Source organism: Sapajus apella, unplaced genomic scaffold (assembly GCF_009761245.1).
Source record: "Sapajus apella isolate SASKATOON/1434 unplaced genomic scaffold, GSC_monkey_1.0 scaffold1604, whole genome shotgun sequence".
In the NCBI taxonomy this organism is placed as follows: domain Eukaryota; kingdom Metazoa; phylum Chordata; class Mammalia; order Primates; family Cebidae; genus Sapajus; species Sapajus apella.
This window is the reverse complement of record NW_022438530.1, coordinates 1-13,871: the sequence shown is the minus strand read 5'-3', so window position 1 is coordinate 13,871 and position 13,871 is coordinate 1. Positions and strand designations below refer to the sequence as shown.

Below are 13,871 nucleotides of genomic sequence, written 5' to 3'. Positions count from 1 at the left end.
GGATTATAGGTGTGAGCCACCATGCCTGGCCGCTCCTTGCCATTCTTAAAAGGTTGCATGACAAAGGTCCCAGCAGTGGCGGCAGGGTACATGGGAGGGTGTGTATGGGCTACAAAAGGTGCCATCAGCAAGTGAGGCACATGCCCCGCAGATGCCTCCTGTCCCTCTCTGTCCTGCAGGTGGGTCATGAGGACACTCGCCACTCCTTGCACTGCTATGACAAAGCACTGATGATTCCCGCCAAGGATGGTGTTAAGCTGCCTTATTTCTTCCACGCCGGAGAGTCAGGTGAGCCCGTGGGAATCAGCAGAGGTGGGCAGTGGGAGAGCTTCTAGCCACGACTCCAGCCTGCCGCTGGAGACAGGACGGGAGCGATCACGCCTCAGGAATAGGGCCTGCAGATGCTTCCAGAGCCCTCTCCTATGTTCTCGATCATTAATCCTGACAGCAGCCCTATGGAGAAGGAATAACAAGAATAATAGAACCAGCCACTTTACATGTATTATTTTTAATTTATTTCTAGTTCTTACCCCAGTTCTGCTCGTGTTTTAATCTCCATTTGATAGATGAAGAGCCCAGCACTCCAAGCATGGCGTTAATGGTCCAGGGTTAAAGAGCTGGTATGCAGTGGAGTCTGATTTTGAATCCTTCTTTTTTTTATTTTTCATGGTGGGTGCATAATCCTGCAAACTCACATCATCCTACTTTGGCTATAAAAATTTGTTTTAGGCTGGGAACAGGTGCAGTGGTTCATGCCTGTAATCCTAGCACTTTGGAGGCAGATGTGGGTGGATCTCTTAAATCTAGGAGTTTGAGACCTGCCGGGGCAACATGATGAAACCTTGTCTCTACAAAAAATACAAAACATAGCCAGGCACAACGGCACACACGTGTGGTATCAGCTACTCAGAGGCTGAAGCAGGAGAGTCACCTGAGCCCAGAATTACTGCACTTCAGCCTGGGTGACAGAGGTAGACCCTGTCTCAAAAAAAATTGTTTTAGTCGGGTACGGTAGCTCACATCTGTAATCCTAGCACTTAGGGAGGCAGAGGCAGGAGGATCACTTGAGTCCAGGAGTTTGAGACCAGTCTGGGCAACATAGCAAGATCCCATTCTACACAAATACGAAAAATTTTTGAGACTGAGTCTCACTCTGTCACTCAGGCTGGAGTGCAGTTGTGAGATCTTAGCTCACTGCAGCCTTGCCTCTTGGGTTCAAGTGATTCTCTTGCCTCAGTCCTGGAGTAGCTGGGATTACAAGCATGCACCACCATGTCTGACTAATTTTTGTATTTTTAGTAGAGATGGGGCTTCACTGTATTTGTCAGGCTGTTCTTGAACTCCTGACCTCAAGTGATCCACCTACCTCGGCCTCCCAAAGAGTTGGGATTACAGGCATGAACCATGGAAAAAGAACATTTTCAGACTGAATCTTACTCTGTAGCCAAGGCTGGGGTGCAGTGGTGTGATTTCAGCTCACTGTAAACTCTGCCTCCAGGTTTCAAGTGATTCTCATGCCTCAACCTCTGGAGTAGCTGGGAATACAGTGTCCTGATACCCACCTGGCTAATTTTCTGAATTTTTAATAGAGGCAGGGTTTCACCTTCTTGGCCAGGCTGGTCTTGAACTTCTGACCTCAAATGATCTGCCCTCCTTGATCTCCCAAAGTGCTGGGATTACAGGGGTGAGCCACAACACCTGGCCACATGTGATATTTTGATGCATGTATATAATGTGTATGAATTGGAACCCTGTCTTAAGCTCTCCATCTTCTGGGTGAACTGTGCTTGAGAGGTTAACTGATCTGCCCAAAGCCACAAAGCTGGAAATAGGAAGAAGAAGGAGGAGAACCAGGACTTCTTCTTGTCTTAGGATGTTTTGTACCTCATCATTGCAGAGGAGGAAACCCTGCCCTGTCCCATGCAGGCCTGGCTGGTGTTCCTCCTGAAATGCCATTAGTTCAGTCACATCTTTCTTCCCCAGAACTCCTTCCTGGGCTTCTTCAGTCATCTTTGCCCTTCCATATTACAGTCCTTAAAATGTGTAAACCTAACTAAGCAAGATCATGGCTGCAATTTCGGATCCAAAGGAAGATTTCGAGGGGGAGGGGAGGCTGTGGTGTTGTTGTTGTTTTTTTTTGTTTTTTGTTGTTGTTGTTGTTTGTTTGTTTGTTTGTTTTTAATAGAGACGGGGTTACACCACGTTGGCCAGGCTGGTCTTGAACTCCTGACCTCAGGTGATCTGCCTGTCTTGGCCTCCCAAAGTGCTGGGATTACAGGCATGAGCCACCGTGCCCAGCCCTCGGGGGAGGCTGTTTACATTGAGGCCAAGGAGGGCAGGGACCAGGAGGGCAGCTCTCTGTGCATCCCACCTGTCACTTTCAGAAAACCAAGGAGGGGTGGAGAGAGTGGTGGGCAGCTTAGTTTCCCACCCAGACTTAGACTCTGCTTTACCATACCATCTCTAGAGGAAGGGACCCTGTGCATTAATCTCTTTTTCCTGACATTACCAGTCAATTTAGATCAAATTTAGATCAAAGTCTGCTCTAGGACAGCAGAAGAATTGTTTGAAGGGGAGGGGGTTGTTAACCTTGAAGAGCTTGTGGTCAAGTTGGGGAAAATCATATGTGTGTGAAATGATTCTTGCAGTACAAAAGGTTGCAACACAGGACCTAACAAGTTCCAAGTAGTATGGTCCTTGGAGATAACTTTGCTAGGACTTGGGTATTTAATACCTAAAAGTAATGCCCTTATTTTTAAAAAGAAGAAGAAATCTTTAAAAACCAGTGGAAAATCCACCAAAATATATGTGATAGGTAGCAACAGAAATTCTTGAGTTTTATTTCTACCAGAAAAGTGGAATGTTCATATATGTACTTTGAGACAGGGTCTCACCCCATCACCCAGGCTAGAGTGCAGTGGCATGACCACGGCTCACGACAGCCTCCATCCACCTCCTGGGTTCAGGTGATTCTTCCACCTCAGCCTCCCAAGTAGCTGGGACTACAGGCACACACCACCATGCCTGGCTAATTTTTGTACTTCTTTTTTTCCTTTTTTGAGTTGGATTCTCAGTCTTTTGTCCAGACTGGAGTGTATTGGTGCAGTCTCGGCTCACTGCCACCTCCACCTCTTGCGTTCAAGCATTTCTCCTGCTTCAGCTTCCTGAGTAGCTAAGACTACAGGCATGTGCCACCACACCCAGCTTATGTTTTGTATTTTTAGTAGAGATGGGGTTTCACCATAGTGGCCAGGCTGGTCTTGAACTCCTGACCTCATGATCTGCCTGCCTTAGCCTCCCAAAGTGCTGGGATTACAGGCCACCTGCACCTGGCCATAATTTTTGTAGAGACAGGGTCTCTCTATGTTGCCTAGGCTGGTCTCAAACTCTTGGGCTCAAGCGATCCTCCTGCCTCAGCCTCCCAAAATGCTGGCATTACAAGTGCGAGCCACTGTACCTAGGCAAATTTTCATATTTTATATGTGAATCTATTAGAATGCTTATGGCTGCAAGAATGCATCCCACAGATTTTACAATAAGGACATTTGTTATCTCACATAAGAAGCAATCTCTTGGCCGGGCACGGTGGCTCATGCCTGTAATCCCAGCACTTTGGGAGGCCGAGGCAGGTGGATCAGGAGGTCAGGAGTTCAAGACCAGCATGGCTAACAGGTGAAACCCCGTCTTTACTAAAAATACAAAAATTAGCTGGGTATGGTGGTGCATGCCTGTAATCCCAGCTACTAAGGAGGCTGAGGCAGGAGAATTGCTTGAACTGGGACCTGGGAGGCCGAGGTTGCAGTGAGCTGAGATTGCACAACTACACTCCAGCCTGGGCTACAGAGTAAGACTCTGTCTCAAAAAAAAAAAAAAAAAAAAAGGAAGAAGCAATCTCTGCTATGCCCATTGTGTGGGTGATTCTGCCCCACTTGGTCGTCAGATGGTGAATCACATTCAGGTGACCATATCCAGTGAAATAAAATGGGAGACAGTCCTCCAGTGCATGTCCTTTTATCAGGGAGAAATCCCCCAAAGCTCCCCAACAAATAACCTCCCAGGCCAGTGTCAAGGCTATTTTAGCTGTAAGGGAGTCTAGGAAAGCCACATCTGACCTTTCACCCTCTACTGAGGGCCATAAAAAGGTCCTTGCCTTCTTACTGAGGGCAAGAAATGTATGATGGGGACAGCAGGGGAAGAGGCCACAAGAATGTCTACGGTCACCTAGCAAGTGATAACGCCTTGATAGTACTATTAAATACTTAAAATGAGCACATACAGGTACTTATACTGAGGTTGTAAATAAGAGAACCTTGTAATACCTTGTTGTAAAGATTATAAACATAAGAGTCCCAAAGCCGGACGTGGTAGCTCATGTCTGTAATCCCAGCACTTTGGGAGGCCAAGGTGGGTGGATCACCTGAGGTCAGGAGTTTGAGACCAGCTTGGCCAACATGGTGAAACCCCATCTCCGCTCAAAATACAAAAAATAGCCAGGTGTGGTGGGGAGCATCTGTAATCCCAGCTTCTAGGGAGGCTGAGGCAGGAGAATCACTTGAACATGAAAGGCAGAGGTTGCAATGAGCCGAGATCATGCCATTGCTCTCCAGCCTGGGTGATAGAGAGCAAGACTTTCTTTTCTTTTCTTTTTTTTTTTTTAAGGTGGGGTTTCTCCATGATGGCCAGGCTGGTCTTGAACTCCTGATCTCAGGTGATCCACCCACATCGGTCCCAAAGTACTAGGATTACAGGTGTGATCCACTGTGCCCGGCAAGACTTTCAAAAAAATAAAAATAAAAGTGGACTGTGAGGTCAGAGAGACCAAGGTTTAAAACTTGGTTTTGCTACTTACTAGGTGAATATCCTTGGTCAATTCATAAAAGCTATTAAGTTTCAACTTCCTCATTAGAATGCTAAATTAATAAATTAGATGATTAATAAAGCCATATCATACCTCTATTTAGCATTGTTAAAAGGAAACTGTGTGTGTGTGTGTGTGTGTGTGTGTGTGTGTGTGTGTGTGTGTATTTGTGTTAATTTCTTTTCATTTTCATGCTTTGGGGGCTGTTTATTTGAGGATGTTCTGGGGGGTCAGAACCATCCAGCCCCCATGGAAGACCATTCCCCTGTTTTCAGACTGGCAGGGCACATCCATAGACAAGAACATTCTGGATGCTTTGATGCTAAACACTACCAGAATCGGACATGGATTTGCTTTGAGCAAACACCCTGCCCTCAGGACTTACTCGTGGAAAAAGGACATCCCCATAGAAGTCTGTCCCATCTCTAACTAGGTAGGTGTGACTCATGCAGCTGATCGCATGTGATCTCCACTAACCACAACCTCTGCCCTCTTAAACTTTTTCCAGTATAATTTCTCTCCCCTTAATTCTCTTGTTACCAAAATTCCTCCACTCTCCCACCTGTTAGTAAAGTTATTCAGGAGGGGCCTTTTGCTTAAGCCACCAGTAAGAATGTGGCAGCCATGAGGGTCCCCAGTGGGGTGGAATTTTGAGCAAAACTGTGGACAGAGCAAAAAGGACACAGGGGGCGGCCAGTGCTTCCTGGGGTCTTTTGTGTCTGTGTTCAGTTAGCGCTTCTCTGAGCAGGACTAGAAGTGACCGAGCATTTGTGGTGCTGATGAAACAGAAGGAGATGCATGGGGACTGGCCCTGTTCTCCTTGCGAGTGCCCAGAAGTCATCCCCATATTCGGGAGATAGTGATGGGGAGATGAAGGGAGCTGATGGGGGCTCCAGGTCTCATTTTACTTGTGACTACTCTTTTTAGGGATCAGAGTTCATCTTTCTCCCTTGCCTCCTACCGGGCAGGTTCTGAAACTGGTGTCTGATTTGAGAAACCACCTTGCAGCTACTCTGATGGCCACTGGGCACCCCATTGTGATCAGCTCTGATGACTCAGGGATCTTTGGTGCCAAGGCTTGTCGTATGATTTCTATGAGGTCTTCATGGGCATTGAGGGGATGGAGGCTGACCTGAGGACCCTCAAACAGCTGGCCATAAACTCTATCAAGTGAGTGTCTCATGTCCTCCCCGGACCGCTGCCCGCCTTCCAGCCCACAGCTTGTGTTTGCATCTGAGGAGGCCTGAGGCCGATGCCTCGATGGTGTCTGTGGGTTCCTTCTTATCATGGCTGGTTAGTCCTTGCTGCTGGACTGGGGAGACTGCTCTTCAAGCCTCCAATGTCCCCTCAGGCTCCCTGCCCCGTTCCCAGCCCCTGCCCTGAGGCTCACCTGGGCTCCTCCTCTTCCTGCAGGTACAGTAGCCTGTTGGAGATTGAGAAAAATACTTTCATGGCAATCTGGAAGAACAGATGGGATAAGTTCACAGTGGATGTGGCATGGAGTGAGGAGAAACTAGCCATCCTCCCGAGCTGCCTTCTTGCACATGCTGCCACCGCCACTCACCCGTTCTTAATCAGCTCCATGTCCCCATCAAATCAATGGCCTGGGTACAGAACGACACTGTGAGAAGCACTTGGCTGGCTCACCAGGTTCATCCTCTGGAAGATTCTCCCTCAGCTGCAGCAGCATGGACCCTCTTGATTTTCTCCACTCTGTGTCCATCGCTTCCAGTTTCCCTACTTCAGAATCTCCTTCTCTCTGACCTCTGTGCTGTGTCCTCAGGGCTCAGTCCTGGGCTCTCTTCTATTCTGATCTCTCTATTTAAAAAAAAATTTTTTTGGCCAGGTGTGGTGGCTCACGCCTGTAATCCAAGCACTTTGGAGGCCAAGATAGGTGGATTGCCTGAGGTTGGGAGTACAAGACCAGCCTGACCAACATGGTGAAACCCTGTCTTTTAAAATTAATTAATTAATTAATTAATTAAGAAATTTTTTTTTCAAGATGGAGTTTTGCTCTTGACACCCAGGCTGGAGTGCAATAGCTGCATCTTGGCTCACTGCAACCTCCCCATCCCAGGTTCAGTTGATTCTCCTGCCTCAGCCTCCCGAGTAGCTGGGATTACAGGTGTGTGCCACCATGCCCAGCTGATTTTTGTATTTTTAGTAGAGAAGGGGTTTCATCTTGTTGGTCAGGCTGGTCTCAAACTCCTGATCTCAGGTGATCCACCTGCCCCGGCTTACCGAAGTTCTGGGATTACAAGGGTGAGCCACCATGCCTGGCCTGTTCTGATCTCTTTAACTCTGTCCTTTTTATTTCCCTTCTCTCTGTGTACTCTTTTCCTGGATGGTCTCATCCATTCCCTTGCATTTTCATACCATTTATTTGTTAATGATTCCCACATTTATTTATGTACTTGAAGAGCTCAAAGGAATCTCTGAAACTGAGGAGGTACAATTCTGAATCCTCAATCTCTTCCCTTTAAACCTTTCTTTTTCTCTACTTTAATTTTTCTAAAGAGTGTCTTGCTACATTGCCCAGGCTGGTCTCCAGCTTCTGGTCTCAAGTGATCCTCCTGCCTCAGTCTCCCAAAGTGCTGGGGAGCCACCACACTGACATGAGCCACCACACTCAGCCTTTTAAACCGTTCCCTGGCCTTTCCCATATCTGGTGAAATACACCTCCGTCCATTCCACCCAGTTGCTCAAAGCAGAAATTTTCAGTGAAATCTCGATGCTGCACTGTCCCCCACTCCCTACATCAGAAGGCACCCTGCATTCAGAGCCAGACAGTGGCACTCTGCCTGCACACTGCTACCAAGTCCAAGCCACCATGCCCCCACCTGAGTTATGACAACAGCCTCCTTGCTGATCTCCCCTTTCTTCCCTTTGCCTCCTCCAGCTCATTCTCCACAGAGTAGAATGACTTTTTTTGTATTGAGATGGAGTCTCGCCCTGTCGCCCAGGCTGGAGTGCAATGGCATGATCTTGGCTCACTGCAACCTCCGCCTCCCATGTTTAATTGATTCTCCTGCCTCAGCCTCCCAGGTAGCTGGGATTACAGGTGTACCACCATGCTCAGCTAATTTTTTGTATTTTTAGTAGAGACAGGGTTTCACCATGTTGGCCAGGCTGGTCTCGAACTCCTGACCTCGTGATCCATCAGCCTTGGCCTCCCAAAGTTCTGAGATTACAGGTGTGAACCACCGTGCCCAGCCTGACTTTTTAAATATCAAGTTAAATCAGGTGACTCCTTTGCTTACAACCCAGTGCAATTAGAGGAACACCAGTGTCTTCACAGGGTACACAGCATCTGATTTAATCTGGATCCCTTCCAGCACCTTCCTCTTCCAGTCACCGTGAGGACCCCCCACCCCAGAGGCCCTTTCTTCCTCAGATGTCCCCAGCTTTATACTGTGCCTGAGTGTTTTCTCCTTCTCTTTCCCTGGAAAGTTCTTTTTTTAAGACGGGGTCTCCATTGCCAGGCTGGAGTGCAGTGGTGTGATCTCAGCTCACTGCAACCTCTGCCTCCAAGGTTCAAGTGATTCTCCTGCCTCAGCCTCCCAAGTAGGTGGTGTTACAGGCATGTGCCACCGCACCTGGCTAATTTTTGTATTTTTAGTACAGACAGGGTTTCACCATGTTGGCCAGGATGGTCTCAATCTCTTGACCTCATGATCTGCCTGCCTCGGCCTCCTAGAGTGCTGGTGAGCCACTGTGCCCAGCAAGCATATTCCCTTTTCCCTTTTGTCTCACCTATCCCTGTTTACCCTTCAAGTTTCAGGTTCCTGTCACTGTCTTAGAGGTTGTCCTATGCCTGCCCTGTTTCTCTCAGGAAGCCTTGCCCTTTTCCATAGTGCCTCTAATCACAATTTATAATTAAACATTTACTTCTGTGTCTACATTCTCGCCCTGCCAGACTGCAAGACCCCCATGCGCAGGCACTCATGATTGTTTCTGATTGTTTCATGCACACTGCCAACTCACAGCCTTTGCCCAAACCCAGTTAGTGTTCAATAAACAATGCATTGACTGAGTGGGTGTCTGTGTCTGCTCAGCTGGCTGCCGAGGCAGGGGGGAGTAGAGCAGAGCCACCCAAGTTTACAGCTCCTTGCCTGGCCTTGGGAGAAGGATGCAAGAAGTCAGGCCTGTCCTCACTCAACTCAAGGATGGCAGGGAATCAAAGAATTCCTTAAAAGCCCTAGGTGGGGCTGGACGCAGTGGCTCACACCTGTAATCCCAGCACTTTGGGAGGCTGAGGTGGGCAGATCACCTGAGGTCAGGAGTTCAAGACCAGCCTGATCAACATAGAGAAACCCCATCTCTACTAAAACTACAAACTTATCCAGGCATGGTGGTGCATGTCTGTAATTCCAGCTATTCTGGAGGCTGAGGCAGGAGAATCGCTGGAACCTGGGAGGTGGAGGTTGCTGTGAGCCAAGATAGCACCACTGCATTACAGCCTGGGCAATAAGAGCAAAACTACATCTCAAAAAAAAAAAAAAGAAAAAGAAAGCCCCAGGTGGATGCAAATGTCTTCTTATCCATCTTCCGTGACCAGCATCTGAGCTCTCAGGCAGCAGTGAGCCCTCTCTCCACTCCTAGTTTATCACCATTTGGTTCCTGGAACTGGGAAAAGCCTTGTTCACCAGGAGTCAACAACCACAGGCTGTGCCCAGGTGGAAGAAGACAGCCTCTAGGGTCCTGTCTAACTCTGCAGGTGATTCAGTGCCTTACCAAATCCCTGAAGAACTCTTTTAGGTCCCAACTCACTAACTTACATTTAACAGTTGGTAAAGATGGACTTTAGCAGAATGGATTTCTGTAGCAAGTTGCTATGGCTGCAGGGGATCTCCAGCACAGGTAGATGCAGACAGCCTCTGGCCTGAATTTTCTGTGATCTCTGATTTGGCAAAATGAACCAGCAACAGTCTTGCCTGTGTCCAGTCTTTCTTTCTTGCCTTTATTCCTCATGGCCTAGTCCTATTGAACTAAATGTCCACGGAGCATTTATCTGTTCATTTTGAAATAATTTCAAAACAAGTTGCAAGAATAGTAAAGAAAACTGTTAACAGGCCAGGCACAGGGGTTCATGCCTGTAATCCCAGCACTTTGGGAGGCCGAGATGAGCAGATTGCCTGAGCCCAGGAGTTTGAGACCAGCTTGGGCAACATGGTGAGACCTCATCTCTACTAAAAATACAAAAATTAGATGGGTATGGTGGGGCATGCCTGTGGCCTCAGCTACTCAGAAGGCTGAGGTGGGAGGTTGGCTTGAGCCCAGGAAGTGGAGGTTGCAGTGAGATGAGATTGCACCACTGCACTCCAGGCCAGCAACAAAGCAAGACCCTGACTCAAAAAAACAAAACAAACAAAAACACCACCACAAACCTTGAACATTCTCTTTACCCAGTGTCCCCCAGTTGGGATGGGATGTTGCTCTACTGCCCAGCCTGTCTCAAAGACTAGCCTCAACTCAGCCTCCTGCCTCAGTTTCCCAAAGTGCTGAGATTACAGGCATGAGCCATGCAACCAGCTTGTAGGAATTTTTATGCCACAAAAGTTAGCAAATGTTACAAATCCAGGCCCCACCAGCCAGCTGTTACACATTTGCATATGATGTTAATTTGTCTCAGTACGATGATACTGACTTTGATCACTTTGATTCCTGCCAGAATTTGCCATTGTGAAGTTACTATTTTTCCCTTAGTAATTAACAAATATTTGGAGAAGAGACACTATGTAAAAGTCTTGACTCCTCCTTAAAACTTTACTTGAATCCACTGAGGACTTTTGTCAGAACCTATTACTCTTATGGTTGCTGTTCCGTTTATTGCTGTGTAGCAAATATCCCAAAATGTAGTGGCTTAAAGCAAAAATAAAAATGTGTGATCCCTCCCAGAGTCTGTGGGTCACGGGTCTGGGCAGGGCCCAGCTGGGGAGTTCCGCTTGGTGTCTCATGAGGTCCTTGTCACAATAGAGGCCGAGCTGGAGCTGGTGGGCCGCCAGGGGGCATTCTCAACACAGCCCCAGGGCTCAGCTGGTGCTTTCCTTATGGCTAGTTAGGCCCCTTTCCACTGACCTCAACGTCTGGGGTAAGTATTCCAGGGAATAAATGGAAGATTCTGGAAGTCACATGGCATCATTTATGCCATACTCTCTTGGTCCCAAGAGTAACAAAAAACACCTCCTGGTTTTAAGAGGAGGAGACAGAGATCCCAACTTCTGATGGAAGATTGTCAAAGCCACGTTGTAAAAAAGAGTATATAGTGTAAGAAAATTGTTGGAAAATGTTTTGTAAAATACAACTATCAAATGCTTTCCTTCCTTCCTTCCTCCTTTCCTTCCTCCTTTTTTGACTGGGTCTCAAATCCAGGCTGCAGTGCAGTGGTATGATCATGACTCACTGCAGCCTTGACTTTTCAGGCTCAGGTAATCCTGTAGCCTCAGCATCTCAAGTAGCTGGGATTACAGGTGTGCATCACTGAGCCCAGCTAATTAAAAAATTTTGGCCGGGGGTGGGCAGGGCCAGTTTAGGCCTGGCCTCGGCACGTTGCTGAGGACAAAATGTATTTTTAAAAAATTTGTGGGGGTTGGGCACAGTGGCTCATGCCTGTAATCACAGGATTTTGGGAGGCCGAGGCAGGTGGATCACCTGAGGTCGGGAGTTCAAGACCAGCCTGATCAACATGGAGAAAACTCATCTCTACTAAAAATACAAAATTAGCTGGGTATGGCAGTGCACGCCTGCAGTCCCAGCTCCTCTGGAGGCTGAGGCAAGAGAATCGCTTGAACCCGGGAGGCAGAGGTTGCAGTAAGCAGAGATGGTTGCCAGTCTGGGCAACAAGAGCGAAACTCTGTCTCAAAAAAAGAAAAAAATTTTTGGCTGGGGGCGGTGGCTCACACCTATAATCCCAGCCCTTTAGGAGGTCATGGAAGCTGGATTACAAGGTCAGGAGTTCAAGACCAGCCTGGCCAATATGGTGAAACCCCTGTCTCTACTATGAAAAATTAGCTGGGTGTGGTGGCCCACGCCTGTAGTCCCAGCTGCTTGGAAAGCTAAGGTAGGAGAATTGCTTGAACCTGGGAGGCAGAAGTTGCGGTGAGCCGAGATTATGCCATTGCACTCCAGCCTGATGATAGAAAAAAAATTTTTTTGGTACGAAGCAGTCTCGCTATGTTGCCCAATATGGTCTCAAACTCCTGGGCTCAAGCCATCCTCTCACCTCCGCCTCCCAAAAACTTGGATTATAGGCAGGAGCCACTATGTCTGGCCAAAATGGTGATTTTCTAATTATACCATTTCTTCCATATTTCTTAGGTGCCATTTTGCTGCAAAGATGAACATTTCCTTCCCTCCCTCCTTCCTTTTTTCCTTTTATCCATATGACTCAGGGATTCAGGTTGTATTCAGTGGCTATTCATTGGTTGTATTCATTACTATTTATTGTGTTGCTCACACGATTCCAGATCTGCTGATAAAGTTCTATAATTTTTTGAGAACTTTCTTACTTTTTTCTTTTCTATTTTTGAGACAGGGTCTTTTTTTTTTTTTTTTAGAGGCAGGGTTTCACCATGTTGGTCAGGCTGATCTCAAGCTCCTGACCTCAAGTGATCCACCTGCCTCCACCTCCCAAAGTGCTGAGATTACAGGCGTGAGCCACCGCGCCTGGCCCTGAGACAGGGTCTTTCTCCACTTCCTAGGTGGGAGTAAAGTGGCGCTATCACAGCTTGTTGCAGCCTTGACCCCACAGGCTCAACTGGGCCCAAGTGTTTCTCCTACCTCACCCTTCCTAGTGCTGGAACTACAAGCATGCACCACCACACCTGGCTAATTTTTGTCTTTTTTTTTGGTAGAGATGGGGTCTTGCCATGCATGTTGCCCAGGTTGGTCTCAAACTCCTGGGATCATGCAATCTGTCCACCTCAGCCTCCCAAAGTGGTGAGATTACAGGTGTGAGCCACCACATCTGGCCAGACTTCCTTACTTTCTGAAACAATAAAATGTTCCAGGTTCATTTTGCACTTTCCCTGCTGATGTCTGAGCTCAGCCATTTCTCCAGGGATCTCTGCTTTTTTCAGCAGAGAATATTTAGTAGCCCTGCTCTAGGCACTAGATGTGCCCATTGTTACTGGAGTGTGTGTGTGTGTGTGTGTGTGTGTGTGTGTGTGTGTATGTGTGTGAGATATACACATAAATATAAGTTATGCATATTAAAATGGAAACACACGGCCAGTCGTGGTGGCTCATGCCTGTAATCCTAGCACTTTGGGAGGCCAAGGCAGGTGCATCACTTGAAGTCAGGAGTTCAAAACCAGCCTGGCCAACATGGTCAAATCCTGTCATCTACTAAAAATACAAAAAAACTAGCCAGGCATGGTGATGGGTGCCTGTAATCCCAGCTACTCAAGAGAGGCTCAGGCAGGAGAATCGCTTGAACCCAGGAAGTGGATGCTGTGGTGAACTGAGATTGCACCACTGCACTCCAGCCTAGGCAAGACTCTGTCTCAAAACAAAACAAAACAAAACAGAAAAATACCCACAAAAAACAAAAACCAAAACAACACATAAACAAAACAGACAGGAAGAGGTAAAGAGTTGAAAGAAAAAGAGAAAATAATGGAATTTTTAGAGCTGGATGTGACCTCTTGAATGGAGGACTAGGTTAGGCACTACTGAAGCTGCCATTTCAGAAAAAAAAAACGTGTATTCATGAGATTTTATTCTTTTTTCCTTAAGAAGACTCTTCAAATATGCACAAACCTCAGGAATGCCCCAAAATCTAGATCTGCACCTGCTCTAGGTCAGCTCTTCATTTGGAAGGAGGAAAGCCAGGTGGAGGTTGAAAAGATTAGCTGAAAGAGAGAACTTACAGGAGCCTCAGCACGTGAGAGACCCTGAAAGGCTGCGACCCAGTCTCACCTCCTGGAAGAGGAGCTGAGCCTTCCTCAGGGAGATGTCCCTGTTTTTTTTTTTTTTCTTTTTTTCTTTTTTTGAGACCAAGCCTTGCTCTGTT

The 13,871-nt window shown here is 47.3% G+C and overlaps 1 pseudogene; it reads left to right on the top strand.

Annotated features, from left to right (window-relative positions):
• The first annotated feature begins 179 nt into the window (after positions 1-179).
• LOC116546887 lies at positions 180-6,360 on the top strand (annotated as a pseudogene).
• Positions 6,361-13,871: the final 7,511 nt, after the last annotated feature.